Source organism: Falco peregrinus, chromosome 4, assembly GCF_023634155.1.
Source record: "Falco peregrinus isolate bFalPer1 chromosome 4, bFalPer1.pri, whole genome shotgun sequence".
Classification (NCBI taxonomy): domain Eukaryota; kingdom Metazoa; phylum Chordata; class Aves; order Falconiformes; family Falconidae; genus Falco; species Falco peregrinus.
The window spans coordinates 26,863,776-26,881,043 of record NC_073724.1 but is presented as its reverse complement, the minus strand read 5'-3'; the positions used below and the strand labels follow the sequence as shown (position 1 = coordinate 26,881,043).

The window sequence follows — 17,268 nt, the reverse complement described above, 5'->3', positions numbered from 1 at the left end:
TCCCGTCAACGTGGGAATACACTGGGGGCTCCTGCTGGCTGTCACTGCTGTGGAGTGCCTCTCTGGTTCGGGGAACAGCTGTAGTTAAAACTCCTGAAATGCAGTGAGGTGAGCACAGTGAAGAGGGAGAGAGGCTTTGGGCTGTCAGATAGTTTTCTCGACCACACGGTAACAGAGGACAGCAATTGCTGAGTGAGTGCTGCCTTGCAAAGCAGGTACCTGGGAGGGGTTTGCGCTGTAGGAAAAAGAACACTTTCTAGATTGGTGCTTTATAAGCTAAAATAGTAGTGGTACAGCGTCTGCTGACAGGAGGCAGAGTTTGGCAGCTTGTGGCACTACAAGTGTGGAGGAGCTGGCAAATGCTTCGCTTTAATGAGCGAATCCAGCCCACAACTCCTACCGCCACACCTCTGGTGAGGCTGGGCATGGCTGGTGCCAGTGCCGTGCTCCTTGGGGGTGCATACGTATGCCCCCACCCACGTGCTTTCAATAGCCATGACTTGTTTTCTTAATTACCTGTTCACAGCGTGCGGAGCTGTGGGGTTGAAGACAAAAAGAGCAGGGCTTTGCTCTATTTTGTACTTTATATATATATTATTTTTATAACAAAATAACAGGCTGTCCCATGAGGAAAAGAACTAATGAAATCCATTACTTCCTAAGTCTCACCCTCCTCCTCCTCAGCTGCTTCACTTGGTCCCCCAGTGTTTCTGGTGGTCCTGCTCCCCTCCTCCCCTGTGCGGGTAATTGCCGCTGGCAGTGGCTGGGGGGCAAACAGGCAGGGTAGCCGGAACATCCTCCCTGTATGATCGCCTGGCTGGCACGTGTACAGTGACAGGCAGCCCAGCAGGTCGAACAGACTCGTGCTGCACTTGCTTTGTGGTTTTTCCTTCTGGGAAACCCTCTGGACTTGTGCTTGCCAGCCCGGGACGTTATGAGTCTGCAGGAACACAACACGTCTCCTCTGTCAGACTCCTCCAGTGGGATGTGTCTCATTCTGGCCCCAAATGCAGCTGCTGTGGGAGGACTGACGGACAGGAAAATGGGCATTAGCCTCGTTCCCTTAGAAAACTGAACTGAAACTGGAAGAATTGGTATCAACCATTTTCCCAGTAATTTTGTGAAGCCTACCTCAGTCGAAGCTGTAAATGCTTTAGGGCCAAGAGCTCTGCACATGTGAAAAGTGTAGAAGCATTTGGCGCGTGTCACATCAACAGTGACACCAGGGGGGTGCATGAACAGCAGGCGAGGTTGTATCACTGTATAGTGATTTTAAAGGCAAACCTATAATTAGAGGTATGGGAGTTTAGAAAATTTTGTGATACTGTCCAATGAAAAATTGTCCAACTTAAAAAGTTAAATAGAGTTTCTGCAGGGGGAAAGACTTAGCAGCACACATTGACTAACACAGTCCATGTCACTGCTGGACAAAGACCCAGGTTTCATGGGAAGTTTTATTACAGAATAACCCTGATGCTTTCTTTCTTGAAATCTTTAAAAATAACGGCACACCATGGTGCTTTAAAGTATACTGTTTTGTTGAAAATTTCCAGAGAAAGACTCATTTTCCTATTACTTTTCAATTCTGGGCACTACCTTTGAAGGAGACTGAAAGTAACCGTATTTACTTGATTCAGGGAAGGGGCAGAGGTGGAAGAGAAAGCTTTGGGTCATGAGTAGTGTGTTTCGCCACGTTAATAATTTAAGATTTTCTCACTTGAAAGTGAGGCATCCTGATGTTATTAGAAGCCTGATGTTTTAAACATACCCAGTGGTAGGCACAAATGGATGTATTTATATGTACATCTGTCAAACATAGGTATTACATGACCTCGCTTCAGCAAAATGTTTTGCTGCTTCTTTGTGCTGAAGGAAAAAGAGATGGTTTGGAAACGCAGCCTAAAAATTGTCAAGTGCTGAAGATGCGAATGTAATTCTGTGGGTTTTTTCACAAACCTTATTTTTAGATTGGCCTGTCTTCTTGCTGGAGAACTGAATCACAAGTCATTTAAGAACAGCAGATAAAGAATCGCAAAACTTTGGGCTGGATGCCCTTAGCACAGGCTGGTGGACTGATTCTCCTGGAAGTATTGGAAACTGTCCTGGTTTTTGCTGAGGAGTGGAGAGTCTGGCTTTGGCTGCAAGTGCATTCATCTTGCAGTATATTGGGTTCAACTTCGGGGGGGAGGGTTTCCCTTGCCTTTTCAACTATTTCTTTCCTTTATTTTTTTTTTCCACCTTTTGGGGGGCTGTTTCTTAAATTCCATGTAGGTGCCTCTCTGAGGTTTCTTTCAGGTGAAGAGGTGCGTATACCCCAGCTGTTCCCACGCATTCGGGTCTGCAGCTCGGCAGCGCAGGTGCCAGGCTGGCCGCATCAGCCTTGTGTTGGCGGCACCGCTGGTGCTGCTCCCGCTGCTCCCCTGGCCCTGCCTGCACGTTCACTCCCCACCAGGACCTCTGCTGCTGGAAAAAGCCTTTCTGTGGTTCAGTGCTGCCCCTTCTTGCCCACCCTCTGTGCCACCTGTCATAAAGTTACAGAGGCTCTTACCCTGTTTCTTGTGTGTCTTAAGTTTATGCTTACTGCGGGATGTATGCATGTGAGGATCGCAGCTGTCATCTAAAATGAAAAAATAGGTGTTGAGTCTTGCAGAAGATATCTTGAAAGCTAAGGACAAATAGAAACTACCCAAAAGTATTTATTTTTAGCTTGTGTTGCTGTGTGAGTGAGTCTCATACAATTATGCTGTTTCCCCTGAACAGCTTCTGGTTTTGTGCAAGTCTGCCGGACGTGGGCGAGAGGGAGGGAGATGTTCCCACCAGTTTTGTAGAGACAGACCTCAGGTAGAAGAGGGGCACAGATGAGTGAGGCCACGTGGCAGTCAGGTCCCCCTCTGCTCCCAGTGCACCTCCGCAGGCAGCCCTGTGATTCCTCATGGACTTCTTCGTTCCATGTCAAGGTGTTGAGGTCCTAAGCCACGTGTTGGAATACTTTGGTTTGGCAGCACTGTGCCTACTGAGAAAGGTGCACCAAATGCGCCTGGCTTGGAGCTTCCCCAGGCCTGGAATCCCTGCTGACAGTGTGAGGCATGAGGGAAGCGAGGGGCTTGGCCTGTCGCGGGGTGCGCAGGGGGTTCCCACCAGGCAGGCTCTGCTTTTAGCAGCTGGGAGCTTATCTGGGATGGGATGCAACAGTTGCCTCTGTTTGGCCACATCTCTGCCTGGTTCCTCTTTTCAACCTGGGAAGCGTCATTAAACCATCAGTTTAATCTCACAATTAAGTTACAATTACAGAATGAAAAAACATTTCCCCCATCTTCCTCACCCTCCACTGATGGTCCTCATTAAAGGATACCATTTTCCTGTAAGCCAAGTGACATCCAGGACAATCTCAGTGTGGATCCAATTACTAAGCAGGCATTTGTCATTGCGAGGCTGGCTTTTTCATGCTTTGCGAGTTTTACTGAATATATTTAGTAACTCCAATTGTTTCTGGTAGTGCTTTTTTGTAAGCACCGTTGGGAATGCTTCTAAGTGTAGCTGCACTGTTTTTAACATCCTAGCATCTCTAGCTCACGCCGACAGCAATAGAAATTGACAGTGTTGAACGTGAGCCTGGGATGTTACTGGTTTGTCAGTGTGTCCAGAAACTCATGTAAAATTCCTTTGGGGTCAAGTCCACAAAATTATTTCAGTGAATCCTGGATGATAATTAACATACAGTTATTTCAGGCAGAATGAGATTAAGTTCAAGGGGTTTTGTGGGGTTTTTGACTTTCAAGTATTTTTGCCCATTATGCAAAGCACATTTTGAAACCAAAGCGATGTGTTGAGGAAGAACACTGTTGAATTTTGAAACTTTTGGAGCACATCAGCTGTTTTGGAACTGCTTGTGGATAGACACAAGTGTTTCAGTGGTATGAAAATTGGCAGGCAAAACATTTAGGTGCCGTGACATTTTTTATTTAAGGGAAGTCTTAAGGGAGCAGTTTCACCTTGTTGTACCCAAGCCTGACCCCACCAGTTTGGAAGACCAACCTTGTAGACCCCCAGGGTGAGCAGCTGCTGCCTTAGGGGTGGTTGTTGTGGGGAAAACCCCAGGGTGGCAGGGGTAAGTAGGTGCTTGAATCTGAAAGGGTCGCGAGTCCCACATCAGCAGCTGAAGGTGGTCAAGTGTTAACTTTCTTCTGAAGATGTGCCCAGTGTCCTGGTGCAGAGGCCTTGCATAAAAAAGGGTGTTTGGTCACTCACAACAGCACAGAGCTGCTTCGAGCCTCCCGCAAGGACATCATCCCGTGGACGGTGGGACTTCTGGTAACGGTGACTTTGATGAGCAGCACGGGTCTTCCCAAATAAACCCAGACCAGAATTAGAGATAGCTTTTGCCTTCTCAAGAACTGATTAATATTTGTTGCCTCATGCTGCTCTGTACCTTGCCAAGAGAATATCAATTAACTGACATCAGCAGAACGTGCATCTGCTCGATGCAAAGGAGGTTTGCTAAGGGAGATGTCACATTGTGTCTCAAGGAAATGATGGTGGAAATTGCGGGAAGTACTCTACAACTCGGAAAAGAGAGCTGCATCGGCCTTTCCCTGGAGGTACAGCATGGCCTGCCCCTCTGCCTGCCCTTCACCACCCAGGGAAGACATAAGGTCAGAGAAAGCCAGCACCAGTGTGGTCAGTCATGGCTTCAGTCTGGAAATGTCAGCATAGAGGAACTGCTCGTTTTCATCTACACCTGCCCACTTCATGTAGTTGGGTTTTTCTTCCTGTTCCTCACATTGCTTCCTTTGCTGTCTTAATTGCTCTGGAAAAGGTCATTTGGGATGTTATTTAGGGAAAGAATTTAATCTGACAGAGGCCAGGACTGAGTAAATGAAATTTCTGTTTGAAAACGGCTGTTAGCACGGTTTCCTGTCGGCTTCATTTTATCACCCTATTACTTACTATTAGAAAAACACAGCATAAGATGCACTTAGAAAACTCAGGTAATGCCTTTCCTTTTTGTTCATTATTGTATGTAAATCTTTAACATTGCAGTCCCTTTATTGCTTTACTCTGTACATTTGTTTCCTTAACAGAAAGTTACCGTTGAACAGTGTGTCGTTGAGACCTGCGCACAGCTTGTAGGTAAAATGATCCATGTAGTAACCATGACAGGCTGGCCAGTGCCGTGCACGGTGGCAATGGAAGTGGGAAACTCCATTAAAGCTAGGTATCCATAAACCTTCGCTTTGAGTTTAATTGTTAACATCAGCATCAGCTTCCAGTTAATGGACTGAAAAGCTCACTGGCAGAGAAAGCTGCAGTGAGTGTCGCTTCCAGGTGAGCCAGGAGCAGCAGTGGTCCTTGCTCCTCAGAAGACCCCTGTCCTTCAGGATGCCACTGGAGTTCCCTCTTTTTTGCCTCCATCTTACCAAACAGCCTCATAATGATGCTTATAGGTAAACTTTAACTCATAAGGTATTTCTGCACCAGCTGCTGTTTGCTAAAAAGGCGCAGGTTTAGACCTGCTGTAGGTAGATTTTTGTTCTTAAAATGCCCTTTCCAGTTTGGTAGAGAAAAATGAATATTAATCTTTTGGGAATTGAAATTCATTTCTTGGGTGACCCTGGCACTGAGAGGGACAGTAGGGGTTCATAAGTGTTTGGTACCAGTTGAGGTGACCTTGGCTGTCCCACCTGTTGGCAGTCCAGCATAAAGCCTGTGTCACTCTGCTGGCTCCCTGGGAAGTCTCAGATACTCGGTTCATTTGTTCATTTGAAGTGACATTGGATGATTATGCTCAGGCCCCTGCATCCATCCCAAAACGTATGCACGCTCTCTGATGAGCTGAGTGTTTCAATGCCTCTGATTACTCTGAGATCACCCTGTTACTAGGGAGGAAAGAAGACTGAAGTAAGATGGGATTGTTCTAGAAAATTTAGATTCTTGATTACAAAAGCAGAAGCATGTTTACTGTGCAAGAAAAAAAAATTCTGGATTATATTTGACTATGAAGCTCATCAGCAGTTACTCTGATGCTCAGCTGGCGTAGAGGACTGCCTCATCCCATCTCAGAGAATTTTGTGAAGCTATCATGCCTCTGTTCTTTTGGTACAGATGGAGATCCCAGCTGCTCTCCAGAGATACTGTATTCTTCTCTTGATCAAGATGAAAGCTGCTCTTCCCTACTTCTTACCACACTGCTTTCCCTGTCTCTTGTCTTCCCTGCTCCCCCCAGATTCACATCATCGCCTGTTCCCTGTTGCTTGGAGCTGGCTTTCAAAGCCACAAGATAAGGACAGCTTCTAGGGTTTTGGTCTAAAGATGGCAGAAGAAAGAACACTTAAGAAAAATTACCTCTTTTGTGACATTCCCTGCTTTCAAGAGTGTCTGCTTTAGATTGTACTATTTAATATAATTCTAAAGCTGCAAAAAAACCACCAAGATACCTGTTCTTAGCTGCACATGGCCAGGATGGTGTACCCTACCCTACCATACAAAGCTTAATCTTGGCATTTGCAGTCTGCGGATCAGAGGGACCCTTGGGCCATCAGGTCCAGCTTCCCACCTCTGCTGGCACTCAGAATGGATGGTTGGTCCAGTGGGCTCTGCACATCTCCCTTATGGCACAGGGTGCAGAGTTCTTTCAGCACCCAAGAGCAAACTGAAAGAGGTTTAGTTGTTGAGATCTTTAGGCTTGAACAGTACAAATCATATGTAGGTCTGATGCTGCGCTTTCTCTGGGAAAAAAAAAAAAAGCAGCTTTGAATTGCTTGTATAGAAGTTACCAGTATGTGTGTGTGCAAGGGTAAAGAGGGCTTTTGCAGGCTGAGGGCTTCCCCAAAGTGAGCATATATATTCAGGAATAGCCATGCAACAGCTGCGCATCCCATCAAGACCTGGGATGGCGTGATCCTCAGACCCTCACACAAACCTGGGCTGGCATGCAGGAAGCACACTGCTAGCGTATGTGTGCTTTGGCAGGAGCAGTGTGCCCTGCAGCAGGCCGGGGGGGGGGGGGCGGGCGGCCCCTTGGGCTGCCCCTTGGGCTGCCCCGGGAGGGCAAATGGTCGGTCCTGCAAGGTGGGTGAGATGGTTGGAGCTCTCCCCCCGGCAGGGTGGGGCTGTGCCACTGGTCTCCAGCCTGGCCCCCAGCAGCATCCTCCCACTGGACATGGGGGACTCTTGGCTGCAAAGAACTTTTTTGGTCTGTTATGGGGAGCACTTGCAAGAAGGGTGGATCAAAGGACCTTAGTAGCTCCAGATGAATTGCCACACACCTCGTTAATCCGCTAATAAAATGCAATGAATATCCTGCACTTGGAAAGCCAAGTGAGAGGCCTCACAGTCCCTCATACTGTGAATTTCCGACGTTGTCCTCATTTAACCTTGCTGTGCAGTGGCTTTTCTTTTTTTATTTCATTATTTATAGAGTGAATGTTAGTTCAATCCTTTCTTCTTCAGCTGTTGGTAGCATCCTCAGAAACAACAATCAAGTGCAAATCAAAAAAGAGACCCATATATTTTTTGAGTTTATTTTACAAACCTTTTTGTAATGGCTAGAGAAGAAAACACAATTAATAAGGAAGCAGGGAGTGGAAGCTGTGTTCTTTTATCTGAATGTTTGTTTTGGCAGTGACCTGGAGTTCTCTGAAACACTGTCTTAATTGTCTCTAAAGTTTGCCAACTGTAATTTTCTCTCCTATTATTAAAAATAAGGGCATTTTTTTGTTCACTGATTTATTTTCATAGCAAATGCTATGCTCTTTATCTATAATATGCTATATTTATGTTCATTAATATCCTGTTAATGTAAAAATCTAACTTTTTGTTAACATCTTGCGTTTAAGTTTATTTTATGGACCCAAGCTCTGACATTTAACTCTTAAGGAGCATTACTGCATCCTGAATCAGACCATGTGTGAGGGGCTGCTCCCTGCCAAGTGGTCCCCTCTGTGGACTCATATACAGCCCCATCAGTGTGTAGGGCTTTAAGGGAAGGAAGCGTAGTCAGGCCCTTTTGACCCATCTGAGCATGAGCATTTTCCTCTGGTGATGCAAAAGTTGTCTCCTACATGGGTAGCCTCTGTGTCCTATAATAAACTCCTGGCTCAAAGTGTGCAAGTGCTTGGGCTTAAATACTTAGCAGCCCTATGTACTCTACAGTTGTGTGTTAGACTTTTAAAAGTGAAATCTAAAAGCAAGGAAAGAGAGCATTTATTTCACCTTTGATATGGAATCAGTAGCATGGTTTTTTTCACATTTTCCCTGAAGTAGCTGTCATAGAGATTTTCCATAATGGAATATTCACATTACTCCCACTATTAAGACCACAACCAATAAAGACTAAAACACCAACTATTGCCTGAATAGTGAAAAAATTATGAATGTCAGCGAGGTCATTGCCTTTGCAGAAAGATTCCTGTGATTAGTAGCTCTGCTGCTGATGTTTCGTGTAGAACATGAAATGAGAAATCTGCAACGCCTGCCAGAGAGGCCAACTTTGCTGTACCATTTGGACTTTTAGGAAGCTGAGTCATTAGAACTGGCAAACTTTGCAAAGCATTTATGTTTGTGTATGAATATTCACACAAACAAAGCAACATCCCTGTGTGCTTTATCCAGTGGTTTTTGAGATCTTTTCAAAGGAGGCAGCTTCATTTGTTCCTCAAGATCTATTCTGCTTTTGACTGCCATGCTGCAGTGTATAGGAAGGCTGTTTCTATAAAGTGTTCCTTATCTATCAGAAAAGAAAACGCTTAATTTTCTATTGGGGTAGAGAATCCAGTCTTTAGAAAGCAACTTTCAATTTATGCTGTTTGTTTTTCTGGCAATTCCCTATGACCATTTTGCTTTAATAATTTCAACATGTTCCCTTGTCTTTCTCATTCTACCTTTTTCTGTATTGTTACCTGCACAGGAGCAAAATTTAAACCCTCGTTAGTAGTTTTTTTCCACATGGAGGCATTTGCAAGATTGAAAGTAGAGTAACTGGTATCTTTTGCAAGACTTACCATTCTCCCTAGAAATAGGGTATGAATCAGATTAGCATTTAGCAGGTTTTTTATTAATCTGGTTGATACATGTTTAAAACAGCTCTTTTTTTCCTGTATTTCTGTATTTACAGTTATCTTGCTAACTGAAGATGTACCTGGGGTCTTTGTAATTGAATGCTTTATAACATTAACTCCGGTGAAATTTTGCAGTATATATCAGTAATGTGGTGAGGGAAGGGAACTAAATTACAAGGGCATTATAGCTTTTAAATATTGCATTTATAGTCCAGAAAAGCAATTAAAACTTAATGAAACGATGAGTTGGGAGTGTTGCAATAGATAGGTTGGGTGTCAGTTCCATAATCATAGTGCTGCTGCTTAGTAGTATACTGTATCTTAGTAAAGAAGCTGTTTGTAATAGTCTGTGCACATGTTCCTTGCCCACAGCAAATAACAAGTAATTCAATTTAGATTACAGTGAAAGTATGATAATTTAAGTCATATTACTTTGCTTTTATCTAGGTCTAAGCATATGTACTACAGCACATCAACTGCCACACTGTGGTGTGTGTTTATGTAAACTCTTGTAATGAACCATTTGCTTGAGCTGTTAATTCTGCCTAGCAAGGGAATCCCTAAAAAAAAAAAAATCAAAAACTTGAGCTACATTAAATTCCTCAGTCACTTTGTTTCATCTTAGCAAGGAGTACCTGACATTTAACCTGAAAGTGGGTTTTATGGACTTCAACATTCTTTGTGGTAGATCCACGTAAACCGTCAAAAATGTACTTTTCAGTTTATAGACTGTATTGAAGGCAGCCATTCCAACTTTTCATTAAGAACAGAGTTGAACTTTTCTTTCTTTAAAAAAAAATTTTTTTGCCAAAAAAGAAAAAGTGGTTTCTGTCATCCTGAAACTATTTGGAAATTTGGGATGATTGGCTGAATAGGTTTGAGTGGAAAAAGGTTTCAGGCTAAAGTAGTAATTCTTCTGCTTTTACCAATTACTCTGTGATTAGGAGATGGTAGTGAAGAATGGGTTCAAGGCCAAAAGGACTTAATGCCACATCAGTCATGTCTTAAGATAGTAATGTGATCAGCAAAATAAAGATATTTGGGGGTATACTGCTCCTTATCTCTCTTTTCGATCCTGTTCCTTTGAAAGAGTAAAATAAAAGACTTACATATGTGGTGAGCTTGAGGAATAATGTGCCAACGCGTTGGTTCTTAGTACATTTGCCCTGGGTCCAGACATGGACTGTATGATTACTTATGTACTTAAAACAGCTTGTAACTTAGAACAGCTTAGCACCTTCCCACCACCACAGCTGCTGCCTGCTCCCGTGCTGTTAGAAAACATGCCCACTGAATAGCCTTTTCAGTGCAAATTTAAATGTTTTCTTTGACTTGCAGTAAAACTATGGGTTGCTTTCCTTTTTAACTTCAATGAGAAAAGTTTGAAGTTTGTTGTTTGGTTTGTTTTTTTTTAAATCAGCCTCAATTTTATTTTCCTCCTGTTGAATTGCTGAAGTAAAAGACAAGCAAGCAGGTACTCACATGGTCACAATTCAGATCCATTTTGCCACCAAAGCAGGCATCCCCAGATGGGTCCGGTTCTCTGTAGCTTTGACCCAAGTGAGGTCATCTGTTTCACCTGAACTGCATGCTGACCTTGCCAGTCTTGTATGACACCACTTGCTGCTTGTGCTGGATGGGTAAACTGCCTAAGCTGCAAAGTGGGATGCGTACCCTGTGTAGCAAATCTGGTACTGTGATGGGCTTTTGTAACTTAACTATGCAAGTAAATTGTAGAGGGTTAGAGGAATAGCGCAGAAGTGTTGATGGCAATATGGACACTCTGATCTGTCTCCATTTAATAGTTCTGCTCCGTGGTGTCTCCTTGTTTGTATGGCTAGACTGGCTAGTGAGAGACTAAACCTACTGTTGTGACAGCATCTTTGGATGTGGTTGGAGAGAAGATCTCAGATAGGCCTTGACTTTTAACTCACCTGAAAAAAAGTATAATGAATTGATTTGCTAGAAACTTTATACAAGAGATAGGGAAAAAAATTTCAGTGATGATGTACATGTTTTAATGTCTTACGAAAGGATATAGTGAGATGCCTGTAACATGATGTGTTTAAAGCAGGGTTGGCTTTACAGCTGCCAGAAATTTTCAGCATGCTGTCTGTAGTACTTCTGTTCCTGGTATGAAAAGTTAAAAAATCACAATTTCATGAGAAAATATGTTTTTAATTATGTTTTATTTTGATAAAATTAAATCATTTTGATACAGGCAAGTCATAATAATGTTTAAGTTTCTACTTAATTACTGTATAATTGTGGAACATTTTTATTTATCAGATAACGTCTTTCTAATAGACAAGCTTTTCAGTGAAAATATCTTACCTGTTCGTGGGAACATGCCCTTGTAGTACCTGTAGCCCAGAAATAGAGTAGATGAATGTTATGAATCCATTAGAATTCAAAACCTCTGATGAAATTTTTTTTCAAATAATTTATTTTTTTAGAACTAAGTTTTCAAAGTGTGAGTTCCAGAGGATAAAATGGTTGTCATTGTTCAGTGTTGGCATATGGCATTAGAAGAATGCATGACATTTTAAAGAGAACAACAGGTTCCTTTTAAAAATAGTATTTAATTCAGGAACAACACTGTCCAGTGACAGATCACGAGAACAGTAACAAAGTACATACTAATGCTGACTTGAATTTATAGACTGTATGTTTTATCTTTCTTACTAATCAACATGGAATGGACTGAGAAGAGATACTGGTTGTATTTTATACAAAAAAATACCCCAAAAATGAAGTACATCTTTTAAAGTCTCATTCAGTTGAGAGACATCACCTTTTTCCTGGTCTATGTTGTATCTGAACTGCTTTTAGTTTTGTCTGTTGTTAGAGAAAACAGGGACACTGCTGCTTATCACTTATCATAGATCTAGAAGAGTGTTTGGGGGGGGAGGGTGTAAAAGGTCACCACCTCCAGCCATCCTCATGCTCTGGGATGCCCCTTGGAGGGGAGAATAGTGTCAGAGACCCTCACTGTTACTGAGAACCTTCTGCTGAATGCTGCAGGGCACTGGAAAAAAGTTCTGGAGAAAATGGAGGCATTTTTTCAAGAAAAATGTGATTCTTCTGAGCTTTTCCATTTATAAAACCTATCCTTTGGGGCTAATGCAACTTGTCTTTTGGAGATTTTATTTTGGATAGTTTTGTTTTTTTTTTCTGTGTGCGGTAAGTGCAACTGCTCCTGTTCTGGAGATTGCAACCCAGTTCTAGTGGAGATGTCAGTTTCTAGTTTTCCAGCAACCTAGCTGCAAGAGTTCATGAGGTTTTTTTCCCCTCTGTCTGCAGGCTCGTGTAGCAGTGACAGCAGGGACGAGCTCTGACCCAGGCAGTTTGGGGAAGGTAATTTTGTCAGGGTTGCAGAGCAATGAGGTGCTGCGTGCTCCATCCCAAGGTGCCTCCCTGGTGACAGGCATTCAAGTAGGTACATTCTGCAGGGAAGCAAATTGCTGTATTAATAGTAGGATGCCCACAAAATGCCCTTAAGAGTGCATCAGCGACTATGTCCAGTGTGATCCTAGAAAGCTAGAAAGCAAGGCAGCGACAAGTTTAAGTAGGATGAAAAACAGATGTAGCTCAGCTGTAACCTGGAGAGACCACTGCTGTGGGCTGATGCTCAGTGCATGCTTGGGGAGGGTCTCTCTCTCCTTTTTTATTTCTAACTTGCTTAATTTGTGTTTTGATGCCTGTAAGTGCCACTGTGAAAGCCCAGTGCTAAGAGCTTATGTGTTATTAATGAGTTGCCAGCCTCTGAGATGGCAAAACAACAGAGCAGGGAAGGAACAGCAGACCAGGGTGAGGGTGGAAGAATCTCCCAGTGTATGCTTGGGACCTGAAGAAAAAAAAGCACAGGCATCACTTCTGGCAGAAGCTGCTGCCGCTGTGGTGTTCTTCTGCCCTCAACACCAACCCTCCAGCTGGAAATGGTACCAACCATGGAATGTGTCTTGGTGTGGCAAATGTAGGACTTCCCTCTTCAGGCATTTCTGTGCAGAAGACGCTGCATCTGCTGCTGTCCCAGATGTGGATGCAACTCTTGCTGCTGGCGGCAATGGGTGCAGGAGATTCTGTCCCATGCTGAGAGCCCTGTGAACACTTACCCCTGCTGCAGCCATGCACGCTGCCGGCCTGGTCTTGTTGCCCCATGAGGAGCCTCTGCCACGATGCTGGCGATGGGAACAATTACATGATTTTGCTGAGTGTTTAAAGAAGTTAAAAATAAACACACTGGGGAAAACATAAATACACTTACAAAAGACCACAATTACAAAGACTTTCCCACTCCTCCTTGCTTTCCTGTTCAAGTACTGATAGGTTATCTGGTGTGGGGGGGTGGAAGAAGAAGAGCAAGGGTGAGGGCAAACAAAGAAAATCACTCCCAAGTTTAAGACTTAGAAGAAATCTAAGCTGCTTATACCATCTTTTTCTTATTGTGTCTTTCCTCCCAGAAAAAACACAAGGGCTGTAAAAAAAACAGGTGTTGTGAACAAGAACTGTATTTTGTTAGAGATGGAGCAGAGCAAGGCAAATTACTTGCAACATACTTTCATATATGTTTCTGCTTTCGCAAAATGTCTGCAGAGTTGAAGCTTTTGGTTTTAGTTTTTAGAAAGGAGTTTCTTACTGGCCTTATGCATGGTTTTGCCTTTATTTCAGTGTTGCTTTATTTTGTTCCCAAAATCTGGTGAAAAATACTGAGATGCATGTAACTTTTTTTTTTTTTTAAACCTTGTACTAATCCTGCTGCATTGGGAAAGTTGCTTTAGGTTAGTCTGGGGGTTACTGAGCCTCTTCAGTGTAATCAGGATGAATGGTGGATGCCTTTTAGTCTCCCTGTCTTCTTGGCAGACAATGACAAAGTTGAGTGGGAAAAATTCAGTTGCTAATGTTTTTTGGAGGAGTAAGAAGCTTGGTTTGGGGGATGGCATGTTTTGGTTTTATGGTTTTTTGACTGTGGCCCACTGCTGCATCCACGCCACAGAGGCTCATGTAAATAAACATGCTCTTGTTTTCCGCCGCTGCCATTTGGCAGCGTGGCATGCAGTGGTGGTGTGGTGGGCAGTGATTGACTTTCATGTGTTCAGTGAGTTGAGTTTACAATCAATTCCGAGTCCTGCAGCTGTCTGTCCTTCACCATCAGGCTTGGTGATGCTCGGAGCGTTTGCTGGGGTTTTGGTTGGAGAACAGTTATTCCCTGGTGTGCCATAGCAGGTGTAGCTACTACCTCTGCCTTGCATATCATGACTGTGACTTGCTCACCTGGGTCTCTTGTTGCCTCTGTGCATCAGGGCTGGAGCCAGGCTGCCAGCAGCATGTCCCTCAGGGGCACACAGAGCCACCCCCTCCCCAGTTTCACCCATTTGGCAGCAAATCTCAACACCACCCATCCTTCAGCTTGCTCTTGCCATCGCTGGTCCACTCGGGTTGTGCTGCTTATGTTATAGCTGGTAAACTTTTGTTATATATAATTTATACAAAAAGGACTTTTATATTTTGCTCTGTGTATGTGTGTGTGCAGCAGCATGCATATGCATACCTGTGCATGTGTATTTAAGCTAGCTGTTACATTTTTCAAATCTTAAAATACTTTGTAGTGTATTTGTGCTCTTCGAAATATTGGACTGAATGTCACTTTTTTTAAACTGGGCTTTATAAAAGTTTGCTGATTCTAATTTAGTTATTTAACTATTTAAATCCTCACTGGAATGAAACCAGCTGTCTCACTCTTGGAACATATATGCCATGAACTTCAGATGGATGTGTGCACATGAGAGCAGTCCCATTACTTTTGAAGGGAAAAATTAGGATCACAAATCAACACTTGCCTACCTGTTGGTAGGACCAGAGCTGTGAAGCATCTGCTGTGCTAAAAGTAGATGACAGCCAAACCCTTTACTGAGAATTTCCCGAGACTTCTTACTGCTTAAACGGTCATTTTTGTCCTGGGAATTAAAAGCTAAAATTATGCAAAGCTTCTCACTTGATGCTTTCAATCAGCAGGGCCATGTGGGAAGGTCAGTATGATGTGGTGCATCTCTTCAGATTCATGGCTTAGAGCTGTACGTGATGCTACCCAAGGAAGCGGAGATACTGGTGTAGCTGGGTGTAAATGCAAATGGGCATCAAGCAGCAAAATCTGTCCTAAGAAAATTTGATCTTAAGTGCTCTAAAACTCACTCTTAATTTCATCCCTATTGTCCTTCATGCTCCCCAGAGCTTGTTGTCTGTTTAAAAGGGGACTTGCAGAAGCAGCTTTCCATCCATCAAGGAGTGTAGAGATGCAAACTCATGGGAACCAGCTGCCTGACGTTTTGGAGTCAGGAACGCGGCTGCCAGCACCTTTCAGACCGTTGGGTGCCCCACTGAGCAGAGCAGGAGTTGAAAGGCCTGGAGACCTTGGGCAGCCACATTGTTAGTGGGCTGTTAGTATCAGTCTTACAGATCATAATATTTATGATTTTAGTGCAGTACAGTGGCATATAAATACTACAGTCTTAAATAAAACTAATCCTTCCAAGACTTAGATACGCACCTGAAGGGCCTCTCTAGACTTAGCAGCTCTTTGTATTTTGATGGAGTTTTTATTTCTCCTTATTGTGTTCAGAAGTGTTGCGTTATTCTATAGCTGGCAGAAGAAAAGCCAGGGCAGGCTCTCTGGAGAGTGCTGCAAGGGGACACTTCACAGCACTGCAGAGATTGCTAAAGTAAGTTGAAATACAGTCCATGGAAAATGGAGTCCGTGGAAAGTCCATGGAAATTCTAGTCCATGGAAAGTGTTTGTGTTGAGCAAAAAGCCTGTGTCCTGCAGAGGCAGGACTGAGGTGCTTCAGGTGGGCCCCCAATGTGCGGTTCTGACATACCTGCAACAAACCCCTGGGGATGCTGTGTCAGGAAGGAGGTTGCTCCAGGAGGCTTTCAGAACTTGCTGAAGCAAAATAATGAGGAAATGTTGTTTTCAACTTGAGCAGCAGCAGCAGCAAAGAGGGTTTTAGGGAGGCTACCTCACCTTGATCAACTACTGAAGTTTTTCTGTATATTGTGAGATACATGTATCTAATACATATTATACTGTAAGAAAGTTATTAAATGATACATTTCCCAAATATTTAATGCATTCAGAAAAGGGTCTGAATCCAACTTGTATGCTGTAATAATGCCCATTAAAAATGAAAAATATGCTCTTGCTGGCACTGTCGTAAATGCAGGCTAGCTATGACAATTTGTTACAATTACACAAAAGTTGGATGGCTTGTTCATGTATTGTGTTGTATACCTGCACCAATTCTTAGTGACTTCACACCCTACCTTCTTATGCCTTATGCACTTCCCTTCATTTGTGGCTACAGCAGTATGTCCTGTGCAGGAAAATAAAATATCATCTTACTTTGCAATGTTTCCTACATTATATAGCACAAGTTACCGAGAAGGCTCAGAATTTGTCTAGCAATGGCATTAAGCTTCGTCCTTTTACCTCCCCGCAAGCTTTTGGTACCCAAGGTGAGTCACTGGGGTCTACTTTATTACATCTGTTTTTTCCTTATTTCCCATTTTCGGATCTCATCAGCACTAATAGTGAACAAGAGAATAAACTGGATGTGTTACCTTATTGCTGCTTATAAATTTTAAATTGACTATTACCAACTTTCTGAGGCAAACACTAAAATATTTCTCATGTGCATTGCATTTTAATAACTGGAAGAAGAAAAGGATGAACTTTAGTTTAGCTGTCATGTTTTACTAAATGCTTCGTTTCAGCTGCTTGCAACTGCAGTTGCTTTTTTGTTTAATTCTGTAGTAACTGTGAAATGCTGTGATTGGTGTGGGTTTGTTTTGTTTTTTCCCCCGAAATAGAGGGAGCCTGCTTTAGAAGCATGTAACATATGCCTTTGGGATTCCATTTTCATTAGGATGCTGAACAGTCCTAGAGTTATATCTGTCTCTGCAGATTGCAACTATCTCTTTTAATGACACTTTTATATTAAAGAAAAATAAGGGAAATCTTCCAGTACTGTTAGAATGTTTCTATCTTCCTTAATTTGTAGGAAGACAGCAGCAGAAATCAGTGAAGGGTGAGAGGCAAAAACTGGAGCATCCAGACAAGCTTTCCTGGCTAAAGTAATGTGGAAAAAGATAGAAGTTTTACCTCTCAGATACAGAAGGGACCAGAGGAACTTCATTGCTGGTAATGGGAGCATAG

General features: G+C 43.1%; 1 protein-coding gene across 3 annotated transcripts in view; it reads left to right on the top strand.

Moving 5' to 3' along the window:
• The window catches only part of ARHGAP6 (Rho GTPase activating protein 6), a 337,142-nt gene that overhangs the window by 69,141 nt on the left and 250,733 nt on the right, over positions 1–17,268 (top strand). The window lies entirely within an intron of this gene.